General features: G+C 54.2%; 1 long non-coding RNA gene across 2 annotated transcripts; it reads right to left on the bottom strand.

Annotated features, from left to right (window-relative positions):
* Positions 1-9,385: 9,385 nt before the first annotated feature.
* Positions 9,386-17,813, bottom strand: LOC117796481. 2 transcript variants are annotated; one of them, XR_004621031.1, is made up of 4 exons: positions 17,562-17,813; positions 13,242-13,372; positions 12,447-12,730; positions 9,386-10,189 (listed from the first exon to the last, which is right to left on the bottom strand). It is a non-coding gene; the product is annotated as an uncharacterized LOC117796481 (long non-coding RNA). The 2 variants fall into 2 exon arrangements; XR_004621030.1 differs by lacking the exon at positions 9,386-10,189 and having other exon boundaries at positions 12,236-12,730.
* Positions 17,814-18,233: the final 420 nt, after the last annotated feature.

Raw genomic sequence — 18,233 nt, forward strand, 5'->3', positions numbered from 1 at the left:
CCCAGTGAGGGAGCTGCGCGACTGTCCCCCTTTACAGTGGAGGGGGCCACGACTCGGAGCCGGGAAATGTGTCACCCGGTCACAGGGCTGGTCGGGTCTGTGGGTCTCGATGCACTGGCAGTGGGGGGCTTCCCAAGCTGACCAAGGCCTTCTCGTTGGAGACCGCCGGGACACCGGGGGCTCTGGGTCCCCTCCGTGGGTGTAGGTGTGAGGACAGGTCTGGGCGCACCTCTGCTGGGCGGACTTGGATGACTTCTCCAGTAGAACAGAGCAAGAGCTTCGTCCCACAAGGGCCAGGAAGACTGGGGGCCCCCGGGGAGGGCAGGGGGCTGTTCCAATGGTGCCCGTGTCGTTGGCTGGCCCGCATGCCCCCACCACCCTGCAGCTCCGGACTCACTCCGGGTGCCGTGGGATGCGCCAAAGCTCCTGCTGTGTTGCCCCCCATCTAGACCTCTCTCCCCCATCCCTCCACTCCCACGCCAGGCCCGCCCAGCTCTGGACACCCCTAGATGCAGCAGGTTGCCTTCTCCGAGCTCCCTTGCCAGTCCTTACAGCCGGTGGCCAGCTCCGGGGCTCCAGCCCCTCTACCAGCGCAAGGGGGGAGCCTGCCTCCCAGAGATGGTGAGGACGCTCTCTGGGTGCTGACTGGGAGAGAGCTCCAAGACGAACTGCAAAGGGAGCAAAGCCGGGCGCCCCACCGGCTGTGGGGTGCAGTACTATTCGTGTAAGAAGGGAAATACGGAGGCACGAATTGGCATATGTGTTTATATACGTTTAAAACCTCTGGGGGGGGTTATACACACACAGGGTGAGCAAACCCACTGGAAAGGGGGCCCCAGACATACAAGAAACAGGCACAGTGATTGCTTCAGGGAGGAGACCGGAAGGTGGGGGGACAAAGCGGAGGGACACTTATTTTGAGATTCTATGCGTTCATAGATCCTGAATTGTTTCTCAGGGGCACGTGATACCTATTCCGAAATCAGTTAAAGTTGGGGCGTCTGGATGGTGCAGTCGGTTAAGCATCCGGCTCTTGGTTTCAGCTCAGGTCATGATCTCAGGGCTGTGGGATCGAGCCCGCATGGGGCTCCGTGCTCAGCAGGGGGTCTGCTGGAGACCCGTGCTCTCCCTCTGCCCCGCCCCCCTGCTCGTTCTCTTTCTCTCTCAAATAGATAAATCTTTAAAAAAATAAGTAAAAGTTAAAAAAAAATAATGAAACAGCCCCAGAGGGAGCATGGTATGGGGAAGACAGAGCTGGAGCCTGGTTCCGCGCGTCCCTGCTGCCGTCACTGAGCCTTGAGGCCTCGTGTCCTGCGCGCCTGAGATGAGATTGAAAAATGGGATTCGGCGGGGTCGGGAGGGCGCCGCTTCTGCGCATGCCTGCGGCACCAATCGCACCCACGCAGGGCCAGCTGTTGTCATTACTGTGAACGTCCCGGTCGGGCCTGTTTCCAGCGCCCCGGTGACACAGATGTGAAGGGACACACCCTCACCCTGCCGAGGACAACAGCGCCAGGGAAGGCTGATGACGCACCTGACCCAGCTGGAGGAGCCGGCGGAGTTGACGCCTGCGCCCGGTCTGCAGAGATAAGTAGGTGCGATCGAGGGCCAGAGGGGAGGAAGGGCGTTCCAGGCTGGGGGGCGCGGGGGGGGAGGCAGGCTGGACACACCTGTAGCCGCACCACACAAACAGAATGCTAGACACGCGGTCGTGAGCACCTGTGTGCACGCCCAGCCCGTCCCACACGCGCTCCCCCTCCCACCCACGCGGCCCTCGCACCTGCCAGCCAGGGCTCCAGGTGCTCGGACTCGGGCTGCGCGTGCAGGGCGGGGCGGCACGGGGGTCCGGGTGTGGGCTGGTTACAGACTGCGGACTGCCTGTGTGACCCCAGGCAGGTCACTTAACCTCTCTGTGCCTCAGTTCCCTCTCCTCTAACCTGGGGATCCTAACAGTACCGACCTCATGGGGAGGTCATGAGGTCTGCAGGAGGCCGTTCCCCTACAGTTCACAGGAGACTGTTCAGCAGCTGTTCACTCGTCTGATTTCTAAGGCTCCTATTAATACATTTAAAATACTTACTAATATCTTCGGATCACTACATTGTGCATTCATGTTTCACGGTACATGTTCGTGTTCTACGTGCATGCCTTGTGTGCGTGTATGTATTAGCTATCCACACAAAAGCCTGCATGCATCCTTCATACATCTCACGCACACCCACACGCATGTGTGTGTACACGTGCACACTCACGCCAGCACACACATGCTTTCAGGCACACACACACAGACATATGTGTGCGCACACACGCACCCTCTCTACATGCTCACACTGACTCTGCCCTCTCCTCCCGAGCTGAAGGTCCACACAGGGCAGTAAGACAGGTGGTGCCCAGTGTTTCCCCAGGCTGAGCCCAGCCCGTCCCCCAGGCTCCAGGCTGCCTTCCCAGACCCGCTGAGAAGGGCGGACCCAGACTGATGCCAGGAACCACATTCTAGAGCCACTGGATCAGAGGCTGCTGCTTTGGATGGAGAGAAGGCTCCAGGATCAGAGTGTGTGTTCTTAGCCAGGGAGCCCCTTGAGGGCCAGCACAGGCGTCCCTGCACCCAGCACAGTGCCTGGTGCTGAGCAGAAGGCCCGGCTCATGGGATTGTCCCTTTCATCTTCATCTCCCCTCTGAGCTGTGAGTTTTGTGAAGATGGGCTCATGAGAGACTTGTCTTTGTCCCCACAATCAGCTTCTGGCAAAAAGTGGTCATCGGTGAGTGGATTAGCTAGGATATATTTGATTGTGAGAGGTAATGACTGTAAAAAAGGAGATTTATTTACTTTATGCAGAGAAGTCTGAAGGGAGGGATCCAGGCTGAGCCATAGTGTCTGGGATCCAGGCTCCTTATGTATTTACATCTAGGACCTAGACTCCATCATGCACAGCCTCCATTCACAAATGCACCTCATGGTCCAAGATGGCTGCTCTGGTTCCACTCAACACATCTGCATCCCAGCCAGCAGGTAGGAGAAGTGAAATGAAGGAGGGACAAAGGGCTTAAGCTGGCTTTCTCTTAAGGAAGCCCTAGCACGACGCTTCCACTTACATTCCTTTGGCCAGAGCTTGGGCACGTGGCCACGTCTAGCTGCAAAGACGCTGGGAAAGGCAGTCTCACTTTAGGTGGCCGTGCGTCGAGCCAAACATCAGAGGCTGTATCACTGTGCTCCAAGGGGGACACAGATACTGGCACCACCATGATCAGGATTTGGGAACTCAGCTAAGATGCAGAGGGCATCTGGGGAATTCTTTATCAACTGTAGTCAGAGAAGGAGGGAGTCCAGTGGTAGCCCAGCCTATACCTCCTGCGCACGGAGGGACCGGCAGGAACTCTTGCTGCCCAGAGCTCCCAGGATGAGTGAGAAGGGCCAAGTAAAGGCTACAGGCACGCTCTTTAGGCTCCAACCTGTGTTGCTTCTGACCTCAGCACCTTTCACCATGTGACCTTGGCCGCACCCCTTCCCTTCTCCGAGCCTCCGTTACCTCATTGATAAGATGGGCAGAATTGCCCCCGCCTCAAAGGAAGACGCTGAAGACGCAGTGGTGTCATGAACACAAGGCTCTTAGGCCCCGAGGGGACCCTCAGAAGACCACCTTTGGGGGGAGCGGGATGGGGCTCCCCGATCCGGCAGGTCTTGGGGCACTGGGGTGGGGCCTGGGCTCAGCCACCAAGTGACCTGGCGTTCTCAGAGTACAGCAGATGCCAACTTTTTTGCCACTTCTCGTATATTCCCTCTAAGTTTAAAAGACTTATTTACTACACACGTGAGCTACGTGAATTTTTGAAAGTAAGGAAGAGCAAAGGAGCTAAAAGAAAAAAGAATCATCAAAAACCCCACCCCCCGGGGCTAACCGCTCTTCATTTGTCAGATGCCTTGTCCGTCTGTTCTGTGTCCCGTGCACACACATGACTGCGCACGCTTCGCTCCTTCCTTCCATGTAAAATGTGTATCCTTCTTACGGGACCGCACTACACACAGGCTACTTCAAAACCTCAACATGATGGGGCTCCTGGGGGGGCTCCGTCAGTTAAGTGTCTGCCTTCGGCTCAAGGCATGATCCCAGAGTCCCAGGATCGAGCCCCGACCACCAGCTCCCTGCTCGGCGGGCCGTCTGCTTCTCCCTCTCCCTCTGCCCTGCACCTCCCGCTTGGTCTCTCACTCAAATAAATAGATAAAATCTTAAAAGGAAAACAATGCGATGCTGGATATCCTTGTACTCAAATACTCTTCTGGTCATTTCCTTAGGCTAGGCTCCTGTACAAGGGCCTCGTCTATGTTTTAAAAGTTTTGCTCTCTCGTGCGAACTACATTCAGAAATAAGAAATTCCTACCTTTACAAAAATCAAGCAAAGCCACAGGGAACTGCCAGTCAGAGCGTTGGACCGGCAGGAGAAATCTCCCACGCTGAATTGACATAAATCCTAGCCTGACATAAATCTGAGTCTGGACGGCCTTCTTGTGGGTAAACACATCACTTCTGCCCAGCAGTCTGCAATACCAACAGTGAGGACAACAGCTCACACGTAAACCACGCTGATCACGTGATACACACACGACACGCGTCATATGACAATAGCATTCATTATGTGTCTATTATAGACACGTGTGCAAACATTTGGTCTTCAGGAAAAGTCTGTGAGGTAAGTGCCATTATTCTCCCCAGTTTACAGGGAAAGAAAATGAGGCATGGAAGGGTCAGCTTGCCAAGAGCCTTGAACCTGTAAGTGGTAGAGCTGGGATTTGAACCCAGACAACATGGACCTCACCACTATGCTAGACTCTGTGGACTTTTTGTGGGTGGATGAGGTCCATTCTAACCCTGAGTTGTTTCTTTATTTTTTAAAGATGTATTTATTTATTTATGTAAGAGAGTGCGAGCGTGCGCTCACACATGCGTGCAAGTGGGGTAGGGGCAGAGGGAGAGACTCTTAAGCGGACTCCCTGCTGATCGAGGGGCCCACACGGGGCTCAGTCTCACCACCCTGAGATCATCACCTTAGCCAAAACCAGGAGTCACACGCTTAACCAACTGAGCCGCCCAGGCGCCCTGCAAACCCCGAGTTTTTAAGAGAGCACTCAGGCCCAGAGAGGGTTAGAAAATGACTTTGGGTCACACAGCAGATCTGGGTGCTTTGCCCACCCCAATTGCCTTCCGCAGTGCTTGAACCCCCTCAGTGCCCATGGGAAACAGACCTACACCTTTCCTAAGAACAGCGGTGACCCAGAGCTCACGCCCACTCCTCCCGGGGAGCAGTGCTTTGCTTTCGACAAACCAGCTATGTCCGGGCCCCGGGCGGGCATGGCCCTTGCCAGCTAGCAGCCAGGCTTGGCGTGTGGGCCTCCCTCCATCCAGGGCAGCCCCGTCTTGGCCGCTGGTGATGGTCAGGGCACCAGTTCGTGTATCTGAGTGTGGTGCACGGAGTGGAAAAATAGTATTTGCCTATCTGCCCAGCCACCTTCCAGCTATAAGACACGGTGGTTCTAGTATTTCACATTTTAGAATTTTAATATCAAGTGCAAATTCTAATATAAGGGGGTACAGAATTCTCAGCTTCCATAATTTGATTATTGGGCATTCTTGGATTCTAGGAGTCTTTGTCTTTCATTCCAAAAGCTGGGGCGATGGCAGGCCACGGCTCCTTCCTCTGGGCAGTCAGGAAGTGGGCTGCCTAGAGGACACCGACACGGCGGGAGGCAGCGGGCCTGGGCCTCTCCGAGGAACAGGATCGTGACCTGTGTAGTTTGCCGTCTTGTCCTGGAACCTCCGCTCTTGTCTTGTGTGTTGCTTTGGGATGCCCGAGGCCCCCGCCCAGGGACCCCTCCTTATCTCCTCCTCCAGGCGGGCTCTTGCTCACGCGAGGGGCCCCAGGGTCAAGCTCAGCTGACCGCTTTGATAGTGGAGCACGGGTCCTGAGGTTACGAAAACAGCTGGTGCTAATGTTGGGGGGAAAAAAGAAAAAAAGAAACACAAACGGCCCCTCCATGTGCCCTGGGCTTCCTCAGCTGGCCCAGCACACTGAGCGACCAAAGCAGGGCCTCAGGCTCAGGACAGGGTGCTCCAGGGCCTCTTCCGGGACACCCACACCTCCAGAGACTTTCATGACCTTCCTGGCTGTGACTGCCCGGCCAGGGCTTGCCCATGGCTGGAAGGACACACCCCCTGAGCCCTAGGGAAGATGGATGGGCAAGTCCAGCGAGGTGATGGCCCCAGAGTGGGGCTAAGGTGGGGGCGGGGGACTCAGGCAGCACTAAGATGAGACCCACTGTCCTTGATACAAGCCAGGTGTGAGTGCCGAGCTCGGGAACAGGGTTGCGGTTTGGCCTCATTGTGAGCCTGATGTGGGTCAAGGGGTGGTTAGAAAGGACTGGCCCAGGAACTTGGAATGGAGCCCGGGGTGGGGAGGTGGCTCATGGCACGAGCCTCCAGAGAGGCCACCAAAGGGTCTCCAGCCCAGACGTGCTGAGGGATGGGGCTCTAAGGACCGGTGGGGGGGGGAGCAGGAGCGGGGACGGGCGGTGGCATCTGGCTGGCACCTCGCCTCTCTCGCTCAGGTGTGGGGCTGAGAACAGGCGTTGCTGCCGGCCGCGGCCTTGAACACTGGCGCTCCAACTTACTCTACGTTTTCACACTACAGATGAGCTGCAAGAAGAGGGCAACCAATAGTCCCCCCCGCCCCCGCCCGGGCTCCCGCCGCTGCAATTCCGTCCCCTTTGCTTTTTCTCTTGTGGTTCTCCGTCGACACCTGCACTACACGTGTACACGTCTACCAAGCTACGCACACGCTAACTGCACAGAGTTTGCTGAATGACCTGAGCTGCAGATGTTGTGACCCTGTCTCTCAATCCTTCCAAGGGCACCTCTGAAGGGAACAGCGCTGGCCTGCATCATCGGAGCCCGTCAGAAGCTCGCTCAGCATATGGAACCCGGGTACCACAGGGTCTCATACATGCCCCGCGCTCAAATTTCCCCACCTGTTTCGTGATGTCGCTTCGAATTTGTTCTTTTTAAAATGCAAGCTCCAGGGGCTCCTTGGTGGCTCAGTTGGTTAAGCGTCTGCTTCCGGCTCAGGTAGTGATCGTGGGGTCCTGGGATTGGGGCTCTGGGATCGAGCCCCACGGCAGGCTCCTTGCTTCTCCCTCTCCCCCTGCTGCTCCCCCTGCTTGTGCTTGCTCGCTCTCTCTTTCTGTCAAATAAATCATCTTTTTTTTAAAAAAAATGCAAGCTCCAATCAAATGTCACGGGTCGTATTTAGTCGGCAGATTTCTTTTGTCTCCTTTAATCTGGAATATGCCTCCTGCCTTTTGCAGTCTTTTGTGACTTAACGTTTTTGGAGGGTCCTGGCCTGTCTTGGAAAATGTCCCTCGGTTTGGGTTTGTCCAGATCTTTTCTCATGATGAGATCCAGGCTGAGTTTGAATAGGGTAAGGCCCCCGAGTCCTCGTGCGAAGCTGTCATGCAGACGTGTTGACTTAACGTCCATACCTGTGACCTGGGGGCGAGGGTGGGGGGGTGTAGGGGTGGGGTCCCACCTCACTCCAACACTGTTATCATTTCTAAAATTCTTAGTTAATCTGAAAGGTGACAAAGGTGACACTGCTGTCATTTACAGGTGCGCATCTCTGCTTACTCATGGGGTCAAGGAGACGCTGGTATTTACTGGTCTGTAAATGATCTGTTTATGTCCTCTCTCCCACTGGGGTGTTACGTTTTCCTCGTAAGGATTTGTAAGCATCTTCTGTATACTACAGATGTTTACCATTCGTCATATTTCCTCTGAAGGGCTTTTTCTATATTATTTTTTGTCTTTTCATCATGTGTATGTTTCTAGACATTATGAAGGGTCTGTTTTCGTTACAAAGTATGTGCTTATTGTTACCAAATGAAAACAGTATAGAACGATTTTAAATTACAAGTTTAATAAAATAAAACTGTATAAAGTAAAAAATGAGAGCCCGCCATGACCCAGGTCCCCTTGTCAGAGGAAGCGGTCAGTGATAACGTGAGGGTAAGTGTGCACACATCCATGGCCCACTTGCCCAGCCTGGAACACCACACTGGTCCCAGTGCCGTGCGGCGGTTTTTTTAACCAATCTCTCACGCACCAGCATGCATATTTTGGTAAGTAGCCCAGTGTCTCCCTCTTGAGGTTTCTTCCAGAGTAGTCTGAGACTCCCAGGGGATCACTCAGTCCAGAGGAGGCCAGTCTCACGTCCACAGTGCCCAGTCCTGCTGGCACGTGGGCCCCAAGGTTACAGCCCTCTCATTTACACCAGCGTCCATCCTCGCTCTCTGAAGTGGGAACGATGCCAGAATGGGTGGGTCGGGCATGGCTTCTAGCCCACACCACACAGGGCGTCTGCCCCCATGAGGCATTGTGCAATGCCCGGCCTCTGGCCCCGGGCTTGGGTCACCTGTCCACACCCCTTTTCCCACGGAGTGAATTTCCTCTTTCGACGCATAGGTGTCCTCTTTGCCAGCTGCCCTTGGTCAGGACTGTCCCAATTCCGATGGCAGCTCATCTGACCCACTGACTTGCCCGAGGGAGAGCTTGGGGACCAGAGCTCATCCCTCCTGGGGCTCCCCCAGGCCAGCTACAAACTCCCCCACCTCATTCCCAGATTAAAGGAGGGTCAGCTTTGATGGTTAGTTAAGAGCAAGGGGCCAGACCCACTTCCAGCAAGTGCTTCCTCATCTGTCCGAGGAAGTCACAACAACAGCCCCAGATCCAGTGGACCAGGACCTGCGGAGAGAGCCCCAAGCCTAGCGCCGGGCTCACAGAAACGGCTCAATGGGCGCGAACTGTTCTTTTAAGCCTCATATATACGGGGACTCTCCAATTTCCCTATTTTATAGAAATGAGATCCCCCCCCACACCTTTTTCTTAGCTTGCTTTTCTCAAGTAGCGCTCCATAGCCACTCCCGCGGCTGCACGGGCAGCCTCTGCCCCCCGACCAAAGGATGGCGTGCACGCAGCAGATTAAACCAGCTCTGTGAGGTCAAAAGCCTTAGTCTTTTCCTCGGTGATGTCGCCCGTTGCATTAAATCTTAGGAAGTTAGTGAAAGTTTGACTATGAAGCTGTCACCTGCATTTTTTTTTCTTTTTTAAGGCGGCTCCATGCCCAGTGTGGGTTTGAACTCACCACGCTGAGGTTAAGAGTCACACGTTTTGGGGCCCTGTGTGGCTCAGTGGGTTAAGCGTCTGACTCTTGATTTCGGCTCAGGTCACGATCTCAGGTCACGATCTCAGGGTCGTGAGATCGAGCCCCGAGTTGGAGCTCTGCACTCAGCGTGAGTCTGCTTAAGATTCTCTCCCTCTGCCCCCACCCTCCCCCCCAAAAAAAAGGAAGGAAGAGGGGAAGGGAAGGGAAAGGGGAGGGGAGGGGGGGAGGGGAGGGGAGGGGAGGGAAGGGAAGGGAAGGGAAAAGAAGGGGAGCCAGCAGGAGTCCCATCGCCTGCATTTTTGTTCCTTTGTCCCAGGAGTTTGTCTTTCTCTCCATCCTTTGGCTCTCAGTCCCTGTAGGATTTCGACCGTTCTACTTTGGGAGATGCCAGCGAGAGGTCAGCTTCCACAGCATGAGGAGGGACCAGGAGGGCTGTCAGTTAGGGCAGGAAAGGGGAAGGCTGGCCAAGCAAGGGTCCTGGTGTCGGAATCCCTGGCCACCACCATCTCAGGACCCACCCCATCCTTGCTTCCGCTCCAGGAACCTGGGAGTCTCTCTGGTTCTTCCCCCCCCGCCCCCCAACAACAACCCCTTTAGCAAGCCCTGTGGACTCGTTCTCCTAAATACATCTCACACTCGCCGCTTCTCTCCACTTCCAGGCCAAGCTCTTTAGCTCAGTACCCGCACAGCCGAGATGGCCCCGCAGGGCCTGGCCACCCGCGTTCTGCCCTTCCCTCACCACCATCCATACTGGAGCCTGTGGGAAGCAGCTGGACCAGCTGCTAGAGCTGAAGCTACTGGAGGTCAGAAGTCCAGAGTGGGTCGCATTGGGCTTCAAGTCACAGTGTCAGCTGGCGTCTGTTCCTTGGAGGCTCTAGGGAGGATCTGGTGGTTGCCTTCTCCGGTTTCCAGAGGCCTTCTGGAACCCAGTGCTCCAAGAGGGGCAGCTTGGGGGGCCCGTGGCTCACAGACACCCTGTGTTCTGTCAGGATTGGACATTTTGAAGATGGGACAGGTGGGGGGGGTGGACAGACCGGAGTTCCTACCTGAACTTCTCCCTTTACAAACTAACAATACCCATTATATAGGTTTTGGTGTGAGCGTTAAATGTGAGAGCACATGTAAGCACCCAGAAGTTCACAGATGTTCATCTCTGGAAAAGAAAGAGCAAAGATGGAAGGGAGGGAGGGAGGGAGGAAAGAAGGAAGGAGAGGAGGAAGGAAAGAAAAAAAATTGTTCCAAACTCAGAGGCTTGTGGGCTCTTTCCATCTTAAAAGCTAGCAATGATGCATAATCCAGGCTAATTTCCATCTCAAGATGAGCATTAACTCCACCCGCAATCTTATTTCCTCCTTGCTATGTAACAGAACACATACACATGGTCCAGGGATGGGGACGCGGACGTCTTCAGGAATATTCTATCACCGGGAGAACAGAGACAAACTGTGGCCTTTTCCTCTAGTGGAACAGACCACAGTCTGGGACGGATTCCCTGGGCAGTTGACCTCACCGAAGGCTTAGGGTCCCTTCCTTGCCAAAACCCCTGGTGAGGCCCTGTGAGGAGTCCCCAAGTCCCTTGCGAGGCCTGAGAGGGACCCCAGCAGTGTGGCTCAGATGGTTAATTGTAAAAAAAATACATTTCTGGAATGTATGATGCTTGTGCTATTTACCAGCTTTAAAAAAAAAAATCTGTCATTGTCATGAATTCCTTTCTCATTCTAAATCTAAATTAGTTTTTACCTAATATTGTATTCTCATTTTATATATCTTCAAAAGGACCTCCCAGATGCTATAAACGTCAAGCCCTGCCGACCAGAATGTGCTCTGGCCGTAGGAGCAAAAATGAATGAACCACAGCTACGTGCACCAACGTGACTGACTCTCCGGAATATCCTGAGTGACAGAAGCAGGTGACAGAAAAGAGCGCCGCGGCCTGACGTCATTTGTCTGTGGCCCCCAACCAGGCACAGGTAAGCTCGACAGTGTATGGGATGTGCACCTACACGGGAAAACTATAGAGAAGGAACGAGAGAATTCTTCCTATGATTCAGGACAGAGGTCACGGAGATGTGACCAGGGAGGGGACACAGGGGGCTTTGGAGGGACTGGTAGGGTGGTGTGCGTGAGCCTGAGTGATGAGACACAGATGTGTGCTCCCATATTACCTTTAGAATCGTGTGCGGATGTCACATACTCACTTGCACGAATGATGTTTGCTATGACCTACATTTTTGTTTAATTTTTTTTTAAAGATTTTTAAATTTTTATTTATGTGACAGAGAGACAGCCAGTGAGAGAGGGAACACAAGCAGGGGAGTGGGAGAGGAAGAAGCAGGCTCATAGTGGAGGAGCCTGATGTGGGGCTTGATCCCATAATGCCGGGATCACGCCCTGAGCCGAAGGCAGACGCTTAATTACTAAGCCACCCAGGCGCCCCTACATTTTTGTTTTAAAATAACTGGATCGGGGGCACCAGGGTGGCTCAGTTGGTTGGGCGTCTGCCTTCGGCTCAGGTCATGACCCCGGGGTCCTGGGATCGAGCCCCACATTGGGCTCTCTGCTCAGTGAGGAGCCTGCTTCTCCCTCTGCCTTTGCCTGCCTCTCCCCCTGCTTGTGCTCTCTCTTGTTCTCTCAATTAAATAAAATCTTTTTTTTTTTTAAAGATTTTATTTATTTATTCGACAGAGATAGAGACAGCCAGTGAGAGAGGGAACACAAGCAGGGGGAGTGGGAGAAGAAGAAGCAGGCTCATAGCAGAGGAGCCTGATGTGGGGCTCGATCCCATAACGCCAGGATCACGCCCTGAGCCGAAGGCAGGCGCTTAACCACTGTGCCACCCAGGCGCCCCTCAATTAAATAAAATCTTAATAAAATAAAATAAAATAACTGGGTTAACTCTTTAAAGAAACTTAAAATGTTAAGCTTAATGAGAGACTATGGACTGAGAAACAAACTGAGGGCTTCAGAGGGGAGGGGGGTGGGGGAATGGGATAGGCTGGTGATGGGTAGTAAGGAGCGCACGTATTGCATGGTGCACTGGGTGTTATACGCAACTAACGAATCATCGAACTTTATATCAGAAACCAGGGATGTACTGTACGGTGACTAACATAATATAATAAAAAAACATTAAAAAAAAATTTCAAGCTTAAAATTCTGCAGTGGCTTCTCAGTGCACTTAGAACCAAATCCACACCCCTTGCTGTGGCCCCAAACCCCACGCACTCCAGGCGGCTCACCTCTCTGACGCCATCTTACGCCACACCCCCCGGGCACAGTCTTTCTCCAGCCACAGGGCCTTCCTGGCACCTGCTCTGCGTCAACCCGCCGGGCACCCCCTTTCACGGTCCCTGCTGCTTTCCTGCTTGGAGCTGGGCACAGTCCCGATCTGCAGTGTTATCAATGCTGCCCCCCCCTCCCGGAACTCGGAGCCTCAGAGGCCAAGGCCCGGTCTGAAGGAGGCTTTAATTTGGACGGGCTGACAAGAGGTTCACACTTTGAGGCAGACGGGAGAATGAAGTCTCTAGAAGAAAAGAAACCAAGACCAGGAGATGGAGGGAAGTGGTGGGGTCGGGGGAGAAGAAGGGGCCAGCAGACAGCAGTCCCCTCACTCAGGAGGGCTGGCTGCTACACCCTGGAGGGCTGGGTCCCCTCCTGTCCACAAGGTTCTGGGGTAAGTCTTTGTCTGGCGACCTGCCAGAAATAGGAGCTGCCCCTCACCCCACCTGGGCTCGGTGTCGCTTAGACTCTGTAAGTTGAAAACCAACTGACTTTTGGGGGCACCAGAAATCTAACAGGGTCCAGCTGATAGGTTTTTACAAATGTCCCCTCCTTCCCTACCGGTCGCACTGCTGTGAGATGACCGGAGAGTAGCCACTAGCTCTCTGCCCACATGAGATTTCTTGGAACACGAAACAGCCCTGGCTGGGAGCTGGGCCGCACTGGCTGCCGCAGCAGTTGGGGAGCAATGTCGCCCAGCCCCCCATCCCCTGCACCCCGTCGGCATATGGGTAACCGTGTGTGAGAGGACTAACAGCTCCCCAAAGACGTCCAAGGCCTTCTCCCCACCAACTGAATACGTTGTGCTGCGATGCCATCGGGGGACTTCGACTGATCTTAAGATGAGCCTGGATTATCCGGCGGGTCCAAGGTCTTCGCGGGAGTCCTTGAATGCGGGAAGAGGAAGGGGGAAGAGTCGGAACCAGAGAGATGGCATCACGAAGGAGACTTGACCCACTGTTGCTGGCTTTCAAGGTGGAAAGGGCCCACGAGCCAAAGAATGCAGGCAGCGTCTGGGAGCCAGAAAAGACAAAAACCAGATGCTGCCCGACAGCCTCCGGAAGGGACACACATTTCCTGCCTCCTTTGTGTTGTTTCCAACCAGCCCGTTCTTCCGGGGCCACTGGCTAGAGTAGCAGCAGTTTATACCCTGGGTAACTTATTCTTTCCCTCCCTCTCCCCAGGGTAGAAGTGAGGCAGCCAGGCATAACTCTTGGACCTCATCTGGGGCACTGCGGCGCAAAACCTCTGCTCTTCAAAGAAGCGTGGATACACCCGTATTCAGAGCAGCTTTATTCAATAGTCGAGAGGTGGACGCAAGACCAAGAGCTCATCCGGGACGAATGAATAAACAAAATGTGATAGTACATACAATGGAATATCATCCAGCCATCCAGGATGATTATTATGCAAAGGAAGGAAATTCTGACACGTGCTACACCATGGATAAACCTTGAGGACATGGCGCTGAGTGAAGTCGGTCACAGAAAAGAAAATGCTGTTTGATTCCATTCACATGCGGTACCCGAAGGAGTCAAGTTCATAGAGACAGAAAGTAACATGGGGGTGGCCAGGGGCTGGGGGAGGGGGGACAGGCTACCGAACACTTAAAAATGATTAAGACGGAAGCTTTATGTTGGGTGTATTTTACCACGATTGAAAAAATAAAAGCAAGAGAAACGTGGAAAGTAGCGAGCGTCACCTTAAATAGAGAAGGATTTCTCACCAGGAAGAAAAACCTGCAGACATTTCTCGCCCCGTGTAATATGGATAATCGTTTAAAAGGAAGGGGCACATCGTTTGTTCAATGAAATTAAGTAAGGGGGCTCCCTGACTTAAGGACAATGGCAATAATCTACTCATTGGTGAATTTCCCAGAGAAGGAAGGATGGCGAACGGTGATGGGACCGGCCCCTGTCCCCTGAGCCATCGGCCTGGCCCGAGGATCTCACCCACTGCTCATTTCCTTCCGCGTGTGCTCTTTAAAAAGAAGCAGCTTGGGGGCGCCTGGGTGGCACAGCGGTTAAGCGTCTGCCTTCGGCTCAGGGCGTGATTCCGGCGTTATGGGATCGAGCGCCACATCAGGCTCCTCTGCTATGAGCCTGCTTCTTCCTCTCCCACTCCCCCTGCTTGTGTTCCCTCTCTCGCTGACTGTCTCTATCTCTGTCGAATAAATAAATAAAATCTTTAAAAAAAAAAAAAAGAAGCAGCGTGGAGCGCCCGGGTGGCACAGCGGTTAAGCGGTTAAGCGTCTGCCTTTGGCTCAGGGTGTGATCCCGGCGTTGTAGGATCGAGCCCCACATCAGGCTCTTCCGATATGAGCCTGCTTCTTCCTCTCCCACTCCCCCTGCTTGTGTTCCCTCTCTTGCTGGCTGTCTCTATCTCTGTTCAAATAAATAAATAAAATCTTAAAAAAAAAAAAAAAAAAGAAGCAGCAGCTGAGCCGAGTGCTAGGTACTAGGTGTCAGACATGGCTCTGTTTGAAGTCAGCTCTGCCACTTACTGGCTGTGTGACTTTGGGCACGTGACTTCACCTCTCTGCTTCAGTTTTCCCATCTGTAAACTGGGGACAATAATAGTCTACCCCTCAGCACGGCTAGGAAGATTCAACAAGTCTTCAGTTAGGCCAGGGCTTGGCACACGGTGACACGTGCTGGCCACCCCAGGGCAGGATTCCTCCGAGCTCTCAGTGTGTCAGTTAATATCCTCTGGGCGGCTCTGATAGGAAAACTCCTATATTCAGCCTGGAGACAGACAGGACAAGTGAGGCAGGATCCCCACCCCCCCCACACACACACAGGGAACTCCGAACCTTGCAGGTTTTCTCTGACTATATCACAGTTTGTCCACCTTGGTCCTCTGAACATTTGGGGACAATACTTTGGTGGGGGCGCGGGGTGGGCTGCTGGGCTGTGCCTTGAAGGGCGTTAAAGCAGCAGGCATCCCTGGCCTCTATCCACTAGTTGCCAAAAGCAACCCCCCACCGGGATCATCAAAACTGTGACACAAAATTGCCTCCGTTTGAGAAGCGCTGTGCTACCCCAGCAAGACCCGGGAGGCTGGGAGGTCCGCACACAGCCTCAGCGAGGAGACCCTCCAGGGGCTGAGCCTTGAGTTTGGCTAAGATTTCCAAAGGAGTGGGGGTCTTCATTCTGCCCTCTCACCCCAGGACTCTGGGATCAAGCCCTGAGCCGAAGGCAGATGCTTAACGACTGAGCCACCCAGGCGCCCCTGGCTGGGTTCCCTTCTGCCCCCTGATCTTGGCCTGCTGGGATCTCAGGGGGTGTGGAGGTCTCCACACTTTCCATGAGAATGGCTGCACTTTGCCGCAAACCCTTCCCATCCCCGTCTCCAGCTCCAATCTCTCTCCTGAGTTCCTGACTCCAGCTGCCTCCAGACACCTTCACCTGGAGCCCTCCAGGCTCTGTAAGCCCAGTGTGACCAGAGTTGCCCTCTCCCCTACCCATCACAGCCCATACGCTGACACCCCTTCAGCTTGTTCGCCCTCGTCCCTCTCTCCCAGGGACTCATTGGGTTGACCTCTTAAATGTCGCTAAAATCCAGCCCCTCCTCTCCGTCCCCACAGCTGGTGTTGCGGCCCCACACCTGTCTGATAGCACACTGGCCCTCCGGGCTACCATCACCTGCAGCCCAAGGACCTTCTAAAATGCCAACCTTGGGGGTGCCTGGCTGGCTCAGCGGTAGAGCCTGCGACTCCTGGTCTCAGGTCACGAGTTCAAGTCCCACACTGGGTGCAGAGCTTGCTTACTTATGTACATACATAACATAAACGCCAGTGCGATCGTGTCACACGCACTCCTTCCCTTGCACAAAAACACTCCATGCCCCCTCTGCCCAGCTGTGAGGCCTGGGTCCCACTCCTGCTGGATCTCCAGCCGCCCTGTCACCCCCGGCCACGCCCCCACCCCTGCTGCTCCAGCCCCTTGCAGTGCCGCCTGCCCCCACTACCTGGGGAAATCCCTCTCCGCCTTCAAAGCCCAGATCCTCTGGGTCCTCTTCTGGGAAATCTGCCCTCATCCCCCGCCTCCTGCCAGCGTTCTTCTTTCCTCTTGTCCCTGAAGCAAAGATGTTTAAAAGCTGGGGGCCGAACCTGTGGCCCCGCCCCCGCTGCCCCCCCAGCCCTGCCTGAGTCCCAGAGAGTTGGAAGGGCTCTGAGAGACCCTCTGGTCAACCACCTTCAGATGAGGGCAAACCCCACCCCCACCCCACCCCACCCCACCCCCTCACCATGTGGTAGAGTTCTAGGGCTCTTTTATGTGGCAGTTACTCTTTTAAACTGNGGCCTTTGTTGTCCTGGCCGGTGGCATTGGACAGGTTGGCCTCTCCCTCCCCACCTTGATACATTCTCCTTCCTCCCTGACCTTCAGGACACCCCTCCTCCCCCGGGTTGCCTTTCAACTCTCAGGCAGCTTCTTCTAGGTCCCCTCTGCTGCTGCCTCTTCCTCACTCCCACCTCCTCATGTGTCAGGGTCCCCAGGCCCTGCCCTTTGTCCTCGTCCTATCTGCTCTCCCTCTGATCACATCCTTTAAATGCCAGCTATCTGCTGACAGCTCCCACATGTGCATCCGAGACCTCAGACTCTCCCCTGGACTGCACACTTACGACCTGCTAGTCACCTGCCTTTCTGGCATCTCCATTCACCCATCTGGGAGACGTCTCCAACCTAACCCAGCCAGACCCCTCCGCCCTGCTCTGCCTTCAGTCTTCCCCGCCTCAGTTCACAACAGCTCTGTCTCCCAGTGTTCAAGCCAAAGTCCTTGGAGTGCCCCTGGGACCTGACCACTTCCCATCCCGTCCACTGCTGCCATCTGGGCCAAATTACCCCTATCTCTCACCTGGATTATCACAACCTCCTCACCCTGCTTCTGTCCTTGCCCTCTGCAGCCTCTTCTCCAAACAGAAACCAGAGTTCACCGGGGTTGACTATGGTCTGTGGGTCCCATCATGTCCTCCTTTGCTCAAAACTCCCATGGCTCCCAGCTCGTTCAAGTAAGAGCCAAAGTCCCCCCAAACCCCATCTGACCTGTGCCTCCTTTACTTCCCCAGCTCTTACCTTTTTAAAATTCATCTCCTCCTGCTCTCCTCCTTCATTCAGCCACCTTGTATGCTCCTGCCACAGGGACTTTGCACGGGCTGCTCCCTTCGCTTGGAAGATTTTTTTCCTCCAAGAATAAGAATGGCTCCTTCCCTCCCTTCCCTTGAATCTTTGCTCCCATGTCAGCTTCTTAATGAGGGCTTCTCTGACCACCCCGTTGAAAATTGCAAACCACTTCCTCTTAGCACTGCCCGTCACTTCCCCCTTATCCTGCTCTAATTTTGTCTTTGCAATTATGGCCTTCTAACACACTCTATAATTGACTTCTGTATCTGGTCTATTGCTTATCTATCTTTTCAACTAGAATGTCAGCCCCACAAGAGCAGGAATCTCTTATCTCTTGCTCACAGCCCTATGCCAGGGCCTAGCCCAGTGTTGGACATTTATCAAGTGAATACCCTAAGGTTCCGAAGCCTGTAAGGACTGCTTGTCTGGCAAGGTCTCACGAGACCACAGGTGGTGCAGTGGGAGTCATGGGCTTGGGAGTGTCACCCTGCCACCCACCCGTAGGCTGACCCACCTTGGACAAGTCATTCAGTCATTCTAGACTTTTTCTCTGAAAAATGAAGATGTCATGTGTGTACCAAGGGCTTAGTAAAGGGTGGTACATGCGAACATTTGACCATTAGA

The sequence above is a fragment of the Ailuropoda melanoleuca genome, chromosome 15 (assembly GCF_002007445.2).
Source record: "Ailuropoda melanoleuca isolate Jingjing chromosome 15, ASM200744v2, whole genome shotgun sequence".
Taxonomy (NCBI): domain Eukaryota; kingdom Metazoa; phylum Chordata; class Mammalia; order Carnivora; family Ursidae; genus Ailuropoda; species Ailuropoda melanoleuca.